The 18759-nt window shown below is 38.8% G+C and overlaps 4 non-coding genes across 4 annotated transcripts; all 4 read left to right on the top strand.

Moving 5' to 3' along the window:
* The first annotated feature begins 362 nt into the window (after positions 1 to 362).
* trnai-uau lies at positions 363 to 455 on the top strand. The gene is given in 2 exon segments: positions 363 to 400; positions 420 to 455. It is a non-coding gene; the product is annotated as a tRNA-Ile (tRNA).
* Positions 456 to 5634: 5179 nt separating this feature from the next.
* On the top strand, positions 5635 to 5727 carry trnai-uau. The gene is given in 2 exon segments: positions 5635 to 5672; positions 5692 to 5727. It is a non-coding gene; the product is annotated as a tRNA-Ile (tRNA).
* Positions 5728 to 6979: 1252 nt separating this feature from the next.
* On the top strand, positions 6980 to 7072 carry trnai-uau. The gene is given in 2 exon segments: positions 6980 to 7017; positions 7037 to 7072. It is a non-coding gene; the product is annotated as a tRNA-Ile (tRNA).
* A 1254-nt stretch (positions 7073 to 8326) lies between these two features.
* trnai-uau lies at positions 8327 to 8418 on the top strand. Its single transcript is given in 2 exon segments — positions 8327 to 8364; positions 8384 to 8418. It is a non-coding gene; the product is annotated as a tRNA-Ile (tRNA).
* Positions 8419 to 18759: the final 10341 nt, after the last annotated feature.

The following is an 18759-nucleotide window of genomic DNA, read 5'->3' on the forward strand; positions in this document are numbered from 1 at the left end:
ATATATATTAAAGATACTGAAATTGGTGCAATGTTCTTCAACATGGAAAAGTACAGTTTGCTACCTTTGATTCTAAGAGGCAAGTGTTCCTTAATCATGCTCCTGGACATCTACCATCCTGTGGAATTCTGCTTCAGCCCAAATCTTTTACCAAATCTAACTAATTGACTGTAATGATTATCTATGTTAGACACATTCACATGGTTAGAAATAGAATCTTCAGGACGCCAGGAAAAGGGTTGGTGATCTTACTGGAAATGTAAACAACTACATGGTTAGTAAAAACATTCAATTCATACGAATCAGTAAATGAGCACAGCCTGCTCAGGATCATGTTAAACCCAGGTACAAGCCCCACTGTAGCTCCAGTGGCGCAATCGGTTAGCGCGCGGTACTTATACAGCAGTACAGGTGAAGCAATGCCGAGGTTGTTAGTTCGAGCCTCACCTGGAGCATGAGTTTTAAAACAAATGTCAGTGTGTGGTTGTCTTAGATGCTGTGAATAAGTGTCAACGGTGTCCCATTCATCATGTGTCTCAAACAGGGTGTTCATCAGATTGGCTTTGGATCCACTCTAATAGTGACCAAGATAAAATGATGTTATGTATATGTGCTGAATTCAAGAATCCAATTTAAATGTACATTATGCTAATACCACACAAGATTTACCTTTGACTGTTATCAGATGAGCAGGATTAAAAGTCACTGATTTAGAACTTTTCGTAAAGTAAAACCTTCACTACAATTGGGTGTCTTTATGCAGTTCTATTGAGCAGAAATTATAATACAAATCTGGCAGTATGTACAATTGCTTAGACTATTAATATGGATCTATGCTATCTAATCGAAAATGTAACCATCTGACACCAGTGTTCTGAGTATAGGCTCTGTGTAGACCCTAATATGGAACAAGATAAAAAAAGATTAAAGTAAACATGCTATAATCAAGTTGCCAGGTAAAGTTTACGTTATATCCTAATGCCACATGGGACTTACGTTTGGTTTGATGATCACTGGTGATTCAATGCTTTTTGTGTTTATAATCAAAGTTAAGGAAACTTTTATCCAGTTTAAGAAGGCAGTGTTTAGCTCAGGCTCACTTACATAAGGGCTCGAGCGGTGCAATTGGTTAGCATTAGGTAATAATTCAGCAGGCAGGTAATGCAATGCTTATAATGTAAAAGCTCTAGCCTTACCTAGCATGCTTTTTAAAAGCTTCCTGAAAAAATCTCACACTGTATAGGGCAACTTTCCTTGTGGCCAGAATGAAAATTCGCTATAAATCGTCTCTGTATGGAGTTCATATCAGGATTCCTCTAGATTTCACTTTTACTACCCACAACATACCAGATGAAATGTATATGTTTAAGATACTAAAGATGGTGCAATGTTCTTCAACATGGAAAAGTACAGTTTGCTACTTTTGATTCTGAGAGGTAAGTGGTCCTTAATCATGCTCCTGGACATCTACCATCCTGCAAAAAACTAATCTTTTACCAAATCTAACTAATTGACTGTACGATCATCTGTGTTAGACACATTCACATGGTTAGAAATAGAATCTTCAGGACTCCAGGAGAAGGGTTGGTGATCATACTGTAAAGGTTAACCACTACAAGGTTAGTAAAAACATTCAATTCATACGAATCAGTAATTGAGCACAGCCTGCTCAGGATCATGCTAAACCCATGTACAAGCCCCACTGTAGCTCCAGTGGCGCAATCGGTTAGCGCGTACTTATACAGCAGTACAGGTGAAGCAATGCCGAGGTTGTGAGTTCGAGCCTCACCTGGCGCATGAGTTTTAAAACAAATGTCAGTGTGTGGTTGTCTTAGATGCTGTGAATAAGTGTCAACGGTGTCCCATTCATCATGTGTCTCAAACAGGGTGTTCATCAGATTGTCTTTGGATCCACTCTAATAGTGACCAAGATAAAATGATGTTATGTATATGTGCTGAATTCAAGAATCCAATTTAAATGTACATTATGCTAATACCACACAAGATTTACCTTTGACTGTTATCAGATGAGCAGGATTAAAAGTCACTGATTTAGAACTTTTCGTAAAGTAAAACCTTCACTACAATTGGGTGTCTTTATGCAGTTCTATTGAGCAGAAATTTTAATACAAATCTGGCAGTATGTACAATTGCTTAGACTATTAATATGGATCTATGCTATCTAATCGAAAATGTAACCATCTGACACCAGTGTTCTGAGTATAGGCTCTGTGTAGACCCTAATATGGAACAAGATAAAAAAAGATTAAAGTAAACATGCTATAATCAAGTTGCCAGGTAAAGTTTACGTTATATCCTAATGCCACATGGGACTTACGTTTGGTTTGATGATCACTGGTGATTCAATGCTTTTTGTGTTTATAATCAAAGTTAAGGAAACTTTTATCCAGTTTAAGAAGGCAGTGTTTAGCTCAGGCTCACTTACATAAGGGCTCGAGCGGTGCAATTGGTTAGCATTAGGTAATAATTCAGCAGGCAGGTAATGCAATGCTTATAATGTAAAAGCTCTAGCCTTACCTAGCATGCTTTTTAAAAGCTTCCTGAAAAAATCTCACACTGTATAGGGCAACTTTCCTTGTGGCCAGAATGAAAATTCGCTATAAATACGTCTCTGTATGGAGTTCATATCAGGATTCCTCTAGATTTCACTTTTACTACCCACAACATACCAGATGAAATGTATATGTTTAAGATACTAAAGATGGTGCAATGTTCTTCAACATGGAAAAGTACAGTTTGCTACTTTTGATTCTGAGAGGTAAGTGGTCCTTAATCATGCTCCTGGACATCTACCATCCTGCAAAAAACTAATCTTTTACCAAATCTAACTAATTGACTGTACGATCATCTGTGTTAGACACATTCACATGGTTAGAAATAGAATCTTCAGGACTCCAGGAGAAGGGTTGGTGATCATACTGTAAAGGTTAACCACTACAAGGTTAGTAAAAACATTCAATTCATACGAATCAGTAATTGAGCACAGCCTGCTCAGGATCATGCTAAACCCATGTACAAGCCCCACTGTAGCTCCAGTGGCGCAATCGGTTAGCGCGTACTTATACAGCAGTACAGGTGAAGCAATGCCGAGGTTGTGAGTTCGAGCCTCACCTGGCGCATGAGTTTTAAAACAAATGTCAGTGTGTGGTTGTCTTAGATGCTGTGAATAAGTGTCAACGGTGTCCCATTCATCATGTGTCTCAAACAGGGTGTTCATCAGATTGTCTTTGGATCCACTCTAATAGTGACCAAGATAAAATGATGTTATGTATATGTGCTGAATTCAAGAATCCAATTTAAATGTACATTATGCTAATACCACACAAGATTTACCTTTGACTGTTATCAGATGAGCAGGATTAAAAGTCACTGATTTAGAACTTTTCGTAAAGTAAAACCTTCACTACAATTGGGTGTCTTTATGCAGTTCTATTGAGCAGAAATTTTAATACAAATCTGGCAGTATGTACAATTGCTTAGACTATTAATATGGATCTATGCTATCCAATCGAAAATGTAACCATCTGAAACCAGTGTTCTGAGTATAGGCTCTGTGTAGACCCTAATATGGAACAAGATAAAAAAAGATTAACGTAAACATGCTATAATCAAGTTGCCAGGTAAAGTTTACGTTATATCCTAATGCCACATGGGACTTACGTTTGGTTTGATGATCACTGGTGATTCAATGCTTTTTGTGTTTATAATCAAAGTTAAGGAAACTTTTATCCAGTTTAAGAAGGCAGTGTTTAGCTCAGGCTCACTTACATAAGGGCTCGAGCGGTGCAATTGGTTAGCATTAGGTAATAATTCAGCAGGCAGGTAATGCAATGCTTATAATGTAAAAGCTCTAGCCTTACCTAGCATGCTTTTTAAAAGCTTCCTGAAAAAATCTCACACTGTATAGGGCAACTTTCCTTGTGGCCAGAATGAAAATTCGCTATAAATACGTCTCTGTATGGAGTTCATATCAGGATTCCTCTAGATTTCACTTTTACTACCCACAACATACCAGATGAAATGTATATGTTTAAGATACTAAAGATGGTGCAATGTTCTTCAACATGGAAAAGTACAGTTTGCTACTTTTGATTCTGAGAGGTAAGTGGTCCTTAATCATGCTCCTGGACATCTACCATCCTGCAAAAAACTAATCTTTTACCAAATCTAACTAATTGACTGTACGATCATCTGTGTTAGACACATTCACATGGTTAGAAATAGAATCTTCAGGACTCCAGGAGAAGGGTTGGTGATCATACTGTAAAGGTTAACCACTACAAGGTTAGTAAAAACATTCAATTCATATGAATCAGTAGTTGATCACAACCTGCTCAGGATCATGCTAAACCCAGGTACACTCCCCACCCTGTAGCTCCAGTGGCGCAATCGGTTAGCGGTACTTATACAGCAGTACAGGTGAAGCAATGCCGAGGTTGTGAGTTCGAGCCTCACCTGGAACATGAGTTTTAAACAAATGTCAGTGTGTGGTTTATCTTAGATACTGTCAATTGTGTCCTGTTCATCATGTGTCTTAAACAGGGTGTTCATGAGATTGGCTTTGGATCCACTCTAATACGGACCAAGATAAAAAGATGTTGTGTATATGTGTTAAATTCTAGAATCCATTTTAAATGTACATCATGCTAATACCACACAAGATTTACCTTTGACTGTTAGCAGATGAGCAGAATTTAAGGATTTAGTACTTTTTGTGAAGTAAAAACTTCACTACAATTAGGTGTCTGTATGCAGTTCTATTAAGCAGAAATTTTAAAACAAACCTGGCAGTATGTACATTTGCTTAGACAAGATAAAAAAGAATAATGTAAACATGCTATAATCCATTTGCCAGGTGAAATTTATGTCATATGCTAATTTTTACATGGGACTCAACTTTGGTTTGACGATCACTGGTGATTCAATGCTTTTTGTGCCTATAACCAAAGTAAAGGTAAACTTTTATCCAGTTTAGGAAGGCAGTGTTGAGCTCAGGCTCTTTTACATCAAGGCTTGAGCGGTGCAATTGGTTAGCATGGGGTACTTATTCAGCAGGCAGTTAATGCAGTGCTGCTGTTGTAAGCTCAAGCCTCACCTAGCATACTTCCTGAAAAAATCTCACACTGTATATGGCGACTTTTCTTGTGGCCGGAATCAAACTTCGGTATAAATACAGTCTCTGTGTGGAATTCATATCAGGATTCCTCTAGCTTTTCTGACACTTTCACTACCCACAACATACCAGATGAAAAATATATATTAAAGATACTGAAATTGGTGCAATGTTCTTCAACATGGAAAAGTACAGTTTGCTACCTTTGATTCTAAGAGGCAAGTGTTCCTTAATCATGCTCCTGGACATCTACCATCCTGTGGAATTCTGCTTCAGCCCAAATCTTTTACCAAATCTAACTAATTGACTGTAATGATTATCTATGTTAGACACATTCACATGGTTAGAAATAGAATCTTCAGGACGCCAGGAAAAGGGTTGGTGATCTTACTGAAATGTAAACAACTACATGGTTAGTAAAAACATTCAATTCATACGAATCAGTAAATGAGCACAGCCTGCTCAGGATCATGTTAAACCCAGGTACAAACCCCACTGTAGCTCCAGTGGCGCAATCGGTTAGCGCGCGGTACTTATACAGCAGTACAGGTGAAGCAATGCCGAGGTTGTGAGTTCGAGCCTCACCTGGAGCATGAGTTTTAAAACAAATGTCAGTGTGTGGTTGTCTTAGATGCTGTGAATAAGTGTCAACGGTGTCCCATTCATCATGTGTCTCAAACAGGGTGTTCATCAGATTGGCTTTGGATCCACTCTAATAGTGACCAAGATAAAATGATGTTATGTATATGTGCTGAATTCAAGAATCCAATTTAAATGTACATTATGCTAATACCACACAAGATTTACCTTTGACTGTTATCAGATGAGCAGGATTAAAAGTCACTGATTTAGAACTTTTCGTAAAGTAAAACCTTCACTACAATTGGGTGTCTTTATGCAGTTCTATTGAGCAGAAATTTTAATACAAATCTGGCAGTATGTACAATTGCTTAGACTATTAATATGGATCTATGCTATCTAATCGAAAATGTAACCATCTGACACCAGTGTTCTGAGTATAGGCTCTGTGTAGACCCTAATATGGAACAAGATAAAAAAAGATTAAAGTAAACATGCTATAATCAAGTTGCCAGGTAAAGTTTACGTTATATCCTAATGCCACATGGGACTTACGTTTGGTTTGATGATCACTGGTGATTCAATGCTTTTTGTGTTTATAATCAAAGTTAAGGAAACTTTTATCCAGTTTAAGAAGGCAGTGTTTAGCTCAGGCTCACTTACATAAGGGCTCGGCGGTGCAATTGGTTAGCATTAGGTAATAATTCAGCAGGCAGGTAATGCAATGCTTATAATGTAAAAGCTCTAGCCTTACCTAGCATGCTTTTTAAAAGCTTCCTGAAAAAATCTCACACTGTATAGGGCAACTTTCCTTGTGGCCAGAATGAAAATTCGCTATAAATACGTCTCTGTATGGAGTTCATATCAGGATTCCTCTAGATTTCACTTTTACTACCCACAACATACCAGATGAAATGTATATGTTTAAGATACTAAAGATGGTGCAATGTTCTTCAACATGGAAAAGTACAGTTTGCTACTTTTGATTCTGAGAGGTAAGTGGTCCTTAATCATGCTCCTGGACATCTACCATCCTGCAAAAAACTAATCTTTTACCAAATCTAACTAATTGACTGTACGATCATCTGTGTTAGACACATTCACATGGTTAGAAATAGAATCTTCAGGACTCCAGGAGAAGGGTTGGTGATCATACTGTAAAGGTTAACCACTACAAGGTTAGTAAAAACATTCAATTCATACGAATCAGTAATTGAGCACAGCCTGCTCAGGATCATGCTAAACCCATGTACAAGCCCCACTGTAGCTCCAGTGGCGCAATCGGTTAGCGCGCGGTACTTATACAGCAGTACAGGTGAAGCAATGCCGAGGTTGTGAGTTCGAGCCTCACCTGGCGCATGAGTTTTAAAACAAATGTCAGTGTGTGGTTTGTCTTAGATGCTGTGAATAAGTGTCAACGGTGTCCCATTCATCATGTGTCTCAAACAGGGTGTTCATCAGATTGTCTTTGGATCCACTCTAATAGTGACCAAGATAAAATGATGTTATGTATATGTGCTGAATTCAAGAATCCAATTTAAATGTACATTATGCTAATACCACACAAGATTTACCTTTGACTGTTATCAGATGAGCAGGATTAAAAGTCACTGATTTAGAACTTTTCGTAAAGTAAAACCTTCACTACAATTGGGTGTCTTTATGCAGTTCTATTGAGCAGAAATTTTAATACAAATCTGGCAGTATGTACAATTGCTTAGACTATTAATATGGATCTATGCTATCCAATCGAAAATGTAACCATCTGAAACCAGTGTTCTGAGTATAGGCTCTGTGTAGACCCTAATATGGAACAAGATAAAAAAAGATTAACGTAAACATGCTATAATCAAGTTGCCAGGTAAAGTTTACGTTATATCCTAATGCCACATGGGACTTACGTTTGGTTTGATGATCACTGGTGATTCAATGCTTTTTGTGTTTATAATCAAAGTTAAGGAAACTTTTATCCAGTTTAAGAAGGCAGTGTTTAGCTCAGGCTCACTTACATAAGGGCTCGAGCGGTGCAATTGGTTAGCATTAGGTAATAATTCAGCAGGCAGGTAATGCAATGCTTATAATGTAAAAGCTCTAGCCTTACCTAGCATGCTTTTTAAAAGCTTCCTGAAAAAATCTCACACTGTATAGGGCAACTTTCCTTGTGGCCAGAATGAAAATTCGCTATAAATACGTCTCTGTATGGAGTTCATATCAGGATTCCTCTAGATTTCACTTTTACTACCCACAACATACCAGATGAAATGTATATGTTTAAGATACTAAAGATGGTGCAATGTTCTTCAACATGGAAAAGTACAGTTTGCTACTTTTGATTCTGAGAGGTAAGTGGTCCTTAATCATGCTCCTGGACATCTACCATCCTGCAAAAAACTAATCTTTTACCAAATCTAACTAATTGACTGTACGATCATCTGTGTTAGACACATTCACATGGTTAGAAATAGAATCTTCAGGACTCCAGGAGAAGGGTTGGTGATCATACTGTAAAGGTTAACCACTACAAGGTTAGTAAAAACATTCAATTCATACGAATCAGTAATTGAGCACAGCCTGCTCAGGATCATGCTAAACCCATGTACAAGCCCCACTGTAGCTCCAGTGGCGCAATCGGTTAGCGCGCGGTACTTATACAGCAGTACAGGTGAAGCAATGCCGAGTTGTGAGTTCGAGCCTCACCTGGCGCATGAGTTTTAAAACAAATGTCAGTGTGTGGTTTGTCTTAGATGCTGTGAATAAGTGTCAACGGTGTCCCATTCATCATGTGTCTCAAACAGGGTGTTCATCAGATTGTCTTTGGATCCACTCTAATAGTGACCAAGATAAAATGATGTTATGTATATGTGCTGAATTCAAGAATCCAATTTAAATGTACATTATGCTAATACCACACAAGATTTACCTTTGACTGTTATCAGATGAGCAGGATTAAAAGTCACTGATTTAGAACTTTTCGTAAAGTAAAACCTTCACTACAATTGGGTGTCTTTATGCAGTTCTACTGAGCAGAAATTTTAATACAAATCTGGCAGTATGTACAATTGCTTAGACTATTAATATGGATCTATGCTATCCAATCGAAAATGTAACCATCTGAAACCAGTGTTCTGAGTATAGGCTCTGTGTAGACCCTAATATGGAACAAGATAAAAAAAGATTAACGTAAACATGCTATAATCAAGTTGCCAGGTAAAGTTTACGTTATATCCTAATGCCACATGGGACTCAACTTTGGTTTGATGATCACTGGTGATTCAATGCTTTTTGTGCCTATAACCAAAGTAAAGGTAAACTTTTATCCAGTTTAGGAAGGCAGTGTTGAGCTCAGGCTCTTTTACATCAAGGCTTGAGCGGTGCAATTGGTTAGCATGGGGTACTTATTCAGCAGGCAGTTAATGCAGTGCTGCTGTTGTAAGCTCAAGCCTCACCTAGCATACTTCCTGAAAAAATCTCACACTGTATATGGCGACTTTTCTTGTGGCCGGAATCAAACTTCGGTATAAATACAGTCTCTGTGTGGAATTCATATCAGGATTCCTCTAGCTTTTCTGACACTTTCACTACCCACAACATACCAGATGAAAAATATATATTAAAGATACTGAAATTGGTGCAATGTTCTACAACATGGAAAAGTACAGTTTGCTACCTTTGATTCTGAGAGGCAAGTGTTCCTTAATCATGCTCCTGGACATCTACCATCCTGCGGAATTCTGCTTCAGCCCAAATCTTTTACCAAATCTAACTAATTGACTGTAATAATTATCTATGTTAGACACATTCACATGGTTAGAAATAGAATCTTCAGGACGCCAGGAAAAGGGTTGGTGATCTTACTGTAAATGTAAACAACTACATGGTTAGTAAAAACATTCAATTCATACGAATCAGTAATTGAGCACAGCCTGCTCAGGATCATGCTAAACCCAGGTACAACCCCTTGATCACAAATGTTGAGCTTGATCACAAGTGTTGAGCTTGATCACAAGTGTTGAGCTCAGTAGCTCCTACTTTTATACCAAAGACTGTAGAAAGAACATTTACTTATAATCTTATACTCCTGTACTCATGTTAGTTCTCACTCTCCAGTGTTCTGTATTGTTGAAAGATTTATGTTCAAACTCTTGATGTCACCCAAATGAGGATGGTTCCCCTTTTGAGTCTGGTTCCTCTCAAGGTTTCTTCCTCATAACGTCTAAGGGAGTTTTTCCTTGCCACAGTCGCCATTACTTGCTCATCAGGATAAATGCACACCATTAACCTTGACTGTTGATTTCTTTAAAGCTGCTTTGAGACAATGTCTGTTGTGAAAAGCGCTAAAGAAATAAACTTGACTTGACGTGACTTGAGGCTCGAAATCACAACCTCACTTTACCTGTATTGCTATACAAGTCCCTCATAGAGAGAGAGAGAGAGAGAGAGAGAGAGAGAGAGCAGTGCCTTTGAACAGAATCTTAAACGAATTTTAAAACAATCATCTCGGTATGTGGATTGTAAGAGATACTATGAATAAGTGTCCATGGCATGCCATTCAGAATGTACTCCTTCCTCACACATGATTTTCCTGTGACTAGCATTGGGTCCACCCTAATAATGAGCAAGATAAAGAGATACTGGATATTTAATATATGCCTAATAAAAGGATCCAAGTGGAGTGTACATTATATGCTAATACAACATATGATTTACTTTAGATTGTAGTCAGAGAAGCATCTCTTGTGATCGCTGATGTTTCAGATCTTTGGGGTCCCGGCATGTTGTTGCAAAGACATTTATCAGACCCCAGCCATCAGAACAGCTTGTTTTTGGGATGTGTGGAATCCTAACCAATTCCGCACTGGAGCTCTGCCATGAAGCACTTGATACTGATCGATTGTCTGAGCTTTTCTGTGAGAAGAAAATGAGTGGTTTTTAAGTTTCCACATGAGAATGTGAGCAGCAAGTGTTTGTACGTTTTTTTTTTTTAAACAAGAAAAAAACAGCATTATTAAGGGTTAAACTGGTACTCTCGAGCGCTTCCGCACGCACGTTAATGAACACTCTTAAACTGTTCACTAACCTGAAAATGTCACCTGAGGCAGCGAATTGAGAGTTACTTATATACCGCTACTTTTTATAGTAAAATATTATTTAAAATCTCATTAAGTATCATAACAAAAGGCAAAAAAGACAATGCGCAGTTGAATTCTCAATTGTAGTCAAAAATGTTTCCTCGTGCTCTATAAAACCCCACTGCAGTCTCGTCCTTGTGGTAACCCTGCCATTAGGGAGGCACAAGCCAGCGCCGGTCCCAAGCCCCGATAAATGGGGAGGGTTGCGTTAGGAAGAACATCCGGTGTAAAACTTGCCAAATCGAATATGCGGGTCACGATTAAGAATTTCATACCTGATCGGTTGAGGCCCACCACAGGTATCGTTAGCCAACAGGGTACCAGTGAAAATTAGGCTACTGTTGGCCGAAGGAGGAGAAGGAGAGGAGGAAGACGTCTACAGAGACGGCAGAAAAAGGAGAAGTGTAGGAGAGTAAAGGTTAGGGTTGGTACTTTAAATGTTGCCACTATGACTGGTAAAGGGAGAGAGGTAGCTGATATGATGGAGAGGAGAAAGGTAGATATGTTGTGTGTTCAGGAGACCAAGTGGAAAGGGAGTAAGGCCAGGAACATTGGAGGTGGGTTTAAACTGTTCTATCATGGTGTGGCTGGAAAGAGATATGGTGTAGGTGTGATTCTGAAGGAAGAATACAGTAAGAGTGTAGTGGAGGTAAGGAGAGTTTCTGATAGGATGATGAACGTGAAGCTGGAAGTTGAAGGGTCATCATAAATGTCATCAGTGCCTATGCTCCACAAATCGGCTGTAAGATGGAGGAGAAGAAAAGATTCGAGAAGAATAGATGGTGTACCTAGAAATGAATGATTGGTGATTGGGGCAGACTTTAATGGACATGTAGGTGAAGGGAACAGAGGTGATAGGGAGGTTATGGGTAGGTATGGCCTTAAGGAGAGGAATGTGGAAGGGCAGATGGTGAAAGATTTTGCTAAAAGGATGGAAATGGCAGTGGTGAATACGTATTTTAAGAAGAAGAATAATCATAGGGTGATCATACAAGAGTGGAGGAAGGTGCACACAGGTGGACTATGTTCTATGTATGAAATGCAACCTAAAGGAGATTGGAGACTGTAAGGTGTTGCTAAGGGACAGTGTAGATAGACAGCATTGGATGGTGGTCTTTAGGATGGTTTTGGAGGCAAAGAAGAAGAGGAGGAAAATGAGGACTGAAAGAAGAATAAGATGGTGGAAACTGAAGGGGGAAGACTGTAGTGTGAGGTTCAGGGAAGAGGTCAGACAGAGGCTCGGTGTTGGTGAAGAGGTGGGCAACTACTGCAGAAGTGATAAGGGAGGCAGCTAGAAAAGTATTTGGTTTGACATCTGGAAATAGAAAGGAAGACAAAGAAACGTGGTGGTGGAATGAGGAAGTGCGGGAGAGCATAAGGGAAAAAGGTTGGCGAAACAGAAGTTGGATCGACAGGGTGATGAGAAAAGTAGGCAGGAGTACAAGGTGATGCGGCAGCAGGTAAAGAGGATGTGGCGAAAGTAAAGGAAAAGGCATATAAGGAGCTGTATGAGAGGTTGAACACTAAGGAAGGAGAAAAGTATTTGTACTGATTGGTCAGGCAGAGAGACCAAGCTGGGAAGGATGTACTGAAAGTTAGAGCAATAAAGGATGGAGATGGAAAGTGTTGACTAGTGCAAACTAGTGTGTTGAGAAGGTGGAGGGAGTATTTTGAGCAGCTGATGAACGAGGAAAATGAGAGAGAGAGAGAAGGTTGGATGATATGGAGTTAGTAAAGCAGGAAGTGGATAGGATTAGTAAGGAGGAAGTGAGAGCAGAGATTAAGAGGATGAAGAGTGGAAAGTCGGTTGGACCAGATAACATACTGGTAGAAGCATGAAGATGTTTAGGAGAGATGGCAGTGGAGTTTTTAACCAGATTGTTTAACAAGATTCTGGAGGGTGAGAGGATGCATGAGGAATGGAAAAGGAGTGTGCTGGTACCGATCTTTTAGCATAAGGGAGATCTCCAGACCTGCAGTAACTTCAGGGGAATAAAGTTGATCAGTCACACCATGAAGTTATGGATAAGAGCAGTGGAAGCTAGGCTGAGAGAAGAGATGACCATCTGTGAGCAACAGTATGGTTTCATGCCGAGAAAGAGCACCACAGATGCCTTATTTGCTTTAAGGATGTTGATGGAGAAGTATAGAGAAGGACAGAAGTGACAGAGTTGTGTTATTGTATGAGGAAGTCAGGTGTGTCAGAGAAGTATGTGAGGGTGGTGCAGGACATGTATGAGGACAATGTGACAGCAGGTTCAAGGTGAAGGTTGGACTGCATCAAGGATCGGCCCTGAGCTCTTTTCTGTTTGCAATGGTGATGGACAGGTTGACAGCAGGGTGGAGTGGGTGGAGAAGAGTGACAGGAGTGATTTGTGATAGAAGGGTATCTGTAAGAATGAAAGGGAATGTTTATAGGACTGGGGTGAGACCTGCGATGTTGTATGGATTAAAGACAGTGGCGTTGTGAGACCTGCGATGTTGTATGGATTAAAGACAGTGGCATTGAGTTTCGTTGGGAGTGACGAGGATGGACAAAATTAGAAATGAGTTTATTAGAGGGACAGTGCATGTAGGACGTTTTAGTGACAAGGCGAGAGAGGCGAGATTGAGATGGTTTGGACATGTGCAGAGGAGGGACATGAGTTATATTGGTAGGAGAATGCTGAGGATGGAGCCACCAGGAAGGAGGAAAAGAGGAAGGCCAAGGAGGAGGTTCATGGATGTGGTGAGGGAAGACATGCAGGTAGTTAGTGTAAAAGAGGCAGATGTAGAGGACAGGGTGGTATGGAGACGGATGATCCGCTGTGGCGACCCCTAATGAGAGCAGCCGAAAAAAGAAGAAGAAGAAGTGTCATCCTTGTGGTGTAGACTTTACGGAATTACCAAGAAATTTGGGACAGGGCCCAACCTGAAGGACACTGAATTGCAGGTTTATTTCTAAAAGCATTTTCTAGATAATCTGTAGATACCTGGTGACAACTGGCTGGGCCCGTCCTTGTCCCTGTCCTCAAAGAAAGTGTTAGTTTTTATGATTATGAAATGAAAATAAATAAATTAATAAATAAATAAATCATTATAAATCCCTGTCTCAAAGTCATTAGGGTTAAAAAAAAATGTATGACACAATACTTCCAGCAGAGGATGCCATAACACTGTTGAATAGCCTAACAGTTATTTAACTAATCATATTGAGGGATAAAGTTACACTCCACAGAAATGTGTTCATTGTAGTATAATCAGATTCTTGTGTCAATTTTAAATGAGTCAAAATTCAATTATATGTCTGTAAAATAAAGTCAAGTGGGTTTCTAGTACTTTTACCCATGCAGCTGGTACAGTAGACAGGGAACTGTGGTGGTGGGCCATGAATTTTACACCTTTAGTGGTTTCCTACCTGAATCAATCCACTGCTTAATACTATTATTATTATGCCATGAGTATTGAAACAATATTATACAGAAACACAGTATTACAAAGAGTCGTGAGAAAGCTATCTCATAGAGGTTGAATGCCATTAATAAAGCAAGAAACCCATTTAACACAATTCATCAAGTCTTCTTTCACTGTAGCCACAGCTACAACACACGCATCCATTGTCTTCAGCAAAAGCATCAATATTAACCTCATAAAATGAGCTTGGGTTTTCCTTCCATTTTTGTGTATTTTTTCCATGTGTTACAGTTTTCCTGTGGATTTGAAATACGGGCAAATTGTTTTTAACTGGTTTGGCTGATCTATTTTCTCAAAGTCCAGCTTGTCTTGATTTATCTGTCTTGTATCTGTGAAAAATAAATGTCTACTCTGACAGCGAATGTGGAATAAAAAAACAGCTATTTAATCCACAAAATATATATGAGATTTTTGCCGATTCCTACAGATATGGCTTGCGAGCTCTCACTAGTGTGCTCTCTGACAATCAAAGGACATGAAAATGCAGACATGTTTGAATGCCTTCTATTTGATTGGTTAAAGCATTAGCTTCAAGTCACATGAATTGTGAGCTACAGAACATCTGCCAAATGGTTCTATTTCCTCTTCTTCCTGTTTCTTCTTCTTCTTATTTTTCTTCTCCTTTCGCCTTCTCCCATTAGGGGTCGTCACAGCGGATCATCCATCTCCAAACCCACCTCTACATCTGCCTCTTTCAAACCGACTACCTTCTTTATGCTTGCAAAATATCGATTTGTAGTTATGACAAATAATTACAGCTGAGGGCGCTATTATCACTGTTTCGTAGGCATAACAGGTAAGCTATCTGTAATTGTGTAATGCTTTATTATAATTGTGGTTGTACTTTTCTTAATTGTCTGACCCTGCAGTACACCTTGTTTGCTCATGTGTGTTGCCACAATGCTACATTAATGCCAGACCTACTGCATAATTATATAATTAACCTCTTTATTTTAAGATCACTTGAAACAGAAGAGCTTAAGCACTGAGCTGTTTTAATTTAACGCAGTAGTGACATCCAGTGTTTACATCGGGAACTGACATCTTTAGGTTCATTAAGTGCTTAATCCTGGTCAGGGTCATGGTGGATCCGAAACTTATTTAAAATTTATGGTACACTTTGCTTGACGCGGGAATGCGAGAAAACAGACAGGATGCCAGTCCACCGAAGAAGACCATACACACATTTACCCACTAATTTATCCGGGTTTTGGACCGGCCCTAAGAGTGCACTGGCTTGTGCAACCCTAATACAAGAGCCAAATTGTGATGGCTAATGGCTTGTGGGGTGTTTTGTTCTATTAAAAGTGGTCCAAGAAAGGAACAGTGGGGAACCGTCAAAAAGGTAATTGGCGGCTAAGGCTTACTCTGCACTAGAATGCAATATTAGAATAAAAGCAGTGTGATGCTTTGGGCAATGTTCTGCTGAGAAACTTTGGGTCCGGCCGTCCATGTGGATGTTACATTAACATGTACCACCTACCTAAGCATTGTTGCAGACCATGTACATGTACTTTTATGGAAATGGTATTTCCTAATGGCTATAGCCTCTTTCAGCAAGATAATGCGCCATCCCACAAAGCAAAAATGGTCCAGGAATGGTTTGAGGAGCACAACAACGCGTTTGTGCATCTGTGGCATGTGCTAGACCAGGGGTGGGCAAATAATTTTTACAAGGGGCCACATGAGAAACCTGAATTGTGTCAGAGGGCCACACCAACGATAACTTGAACTTAATTCTACTCAACTTTCTTCCATTGTAAAATGCACTAAATTATATATTTTGAATAGCTGGTACTGATAATCAGAAGAATAAAACTATTCTGTAAATATTTATATTAGGCAGTGTGAAATTGTGATGTATAGGTCAAATAAGAAAACAAAAACAATTATAAGAGTCCAATAAGCATTTCTTAATAAACTCTCCGTCAGATAACGGCTTACTTTTTCTGCCGATTTTGTGAGAAATGACATAACTTGTCCTGACGGCTGCATCTCTGCGGGTGTGAAGTTTTGTAAAAAGTCCTTGTTGGGTTTGCAGTTTTGCTAGCAACGCATCATACGCGCTCGCTTTTCATTAGACAGATTTCTTTATTTATCCTCTTGCTTGGTCGTGTAGTGGCGATTCAAATTATTATCCTTTAACACAGCGACCTGTGTACCACAGAGTAAGCACACGGCTTTACCTTTAATTTCTGTAAAGAAACACTTGGCAGTCCATGTCTTGTTAAAAAAACACGGCATTCGTTATCAACTTTTCTTTTCTTAGCGTAAGCCGAACATCCTGAGGGTAACCTGGCTAGCGTCACTTGTCGCTGTTCACCTTCACTCACAGCTCACGCACGCACATACGCAGATATTATATTATATTATAATAATTATTATTTTCGGGATCTACAGGGAATGTTTCGCGATCGACGGGTTGGTGACCACTGATCTAAGGCAATGAATTCCATAATTGTTTGTGTTATGCCTTGGCACTATCACTGGAAAACTTTCTTGCCTTTACAAAAACGTCTGCTACAGATGTGCTCGGATTGACTTTTCTTTTCTGCGCCGCATTCTTCTCACATTTAGAATGGCAATCAGGATGGTTGGATTTTAGGTGATAAATTAAACCCGACGTGGAGAAACTCTTTGCAGATACAAACCCAATTGAAATTTTAACTTTGCATGTTTTGCAAATTGCTATCCGTGGGTCTTTCTCCGAGATATTGAAATAAGTCCACACCGCAGACATGTTGGCTCTTATCCAGATAACCGTGTGCTGGCTGCGCTTTTTAATTGTGTCATTACAATTGTGTTTTGGCCGTGTTGTTTTAGTGATCTAGGTATTTCAGTCGAAAATCTTTGGTGGCCGAATTTTTGGTGCATGTCTGTGCTAGACAAACAAGTCTGATCCGGACTGAACTGGAAACCTGCAGGACTTAAATGATCTGCTGCTAAAATCTTGGTGCCACATACCACAGCACACCTTTAGGGGTCTAGTGAAGTCCATGCCTTGTCAGGTCAGGGCTGTTTTAGCAGTAAAAGGGGCGAACACAATACAAGACAGGTGGTCATAACATTATGCCTGATCTCTCACCGCTGCAGCCCGGGTTCGATCCCTGGTCAAGGAACCAACCCCAGCCACTTTCAGTGCCGGTCCCAAGCATCCAGCGTAAAAACGTGCCAAATCAAACGTGCGGAGGATCCACTGTGGCGACCCCTAACGGGAGAAGCCGAAAAAAAGTGTATATTCAAATACATCAATTGGTCAAGAAAATCACTTTAATTTGGCAGGCTAATTGAAATGATCATGTTTTGACGCTCTCAAACATTTAGCTACATATTTCCGTAGTTGGAATTGCTGGGGTTTCAGGTACAAACTATTTTTCACGTCATGAATTTTGACAACAGTTAACATTCAAGATAAACACATTCACTTTCTTTATTTCTCCACAATGACAGATTCACATTTATATAAAATATTCTCATAGTCTTTATCTGTATTTGTGCATACAAAATGTTATTCACAGCAATTATACTTGACAGAAAAAAAACACAACCAATGTGTTACTCTCTAGTGCAGAATTAGTGCTTAGTGCAAACTTTATGTTTAGTGCAGTAATCATTTGCATTTGAAATAGAAATGCCGAATTTAGTTATAGCTGCAAAAAGTTTATTATTCATTAATTATTTATTTATTTATTACTTTTTTTGCACATTTGATCTCTTGTTTCTAAATGACATGTTACAACTGTAGTCAGGATGTAAATCATGGCTGGGATTTTTCAGCATTATTTATCACAGATAAAAGAGTCTCAGTTCCCTGCCATGTGAGGACACGAGTGAATTGGGTTTGTAAGGCAATACATCTCATCATAGTTTAGAAATAACAATATTTTTAAGTAATTCCACGAGTGCAGTGCTATTCATCCCCTAAAGTTTTTGTCATTTTGCAACATTGAGTTTAAGAAAACATTAAACCATTTAAAAGATGTGTTGTACACTGTCATTTTATAGAGTGTAGTAGGTGTCATTTTGCTCTTAAATAGGCACAAGGGTTGAGTTTTTAGCATGGGACAAGCAAATACACATAATAGGATTAAATTACTTCTAACAATGATATAAAAAAATGTACTTTCGGTCTGCAATCTGGGGAAGAGAACTGTACTTTTTTTTTTTTATTAATATCATTGGATAATTGGGAATAAAGAAAAAAGAATGAGAGAATGTATTTTCCTTCCTATTATTGAAATGTTCCATATTTATATATTATATTTATATAAATATATAAATATAAATATAAATCTTATATAGGGGGGTTCAGGTAACTAAAATGTAACTGAAATAAAATGGCAGTATATACTGATATATATATATATATATATATATATATATATATATATATATATATATATATATATATATATATATATATATATATTAACTAAACAAACACAATATTATGTATTATAATAG

This window comes from Silurus meridionalis, chromosome 9 (assembly GCF_014805685.1).
Source record: "Silurus meridionalis isolate SWU-2019-XX chromosome 9, ASM1480568v1, whole genome shotgun sequence".
Classification (NCBI taxonomy): Eukaryota; Metazoa; Chordata; class Actinopteri; order Siluriformes; family Siluridae; genus Silurus; species Silurus meridionalis.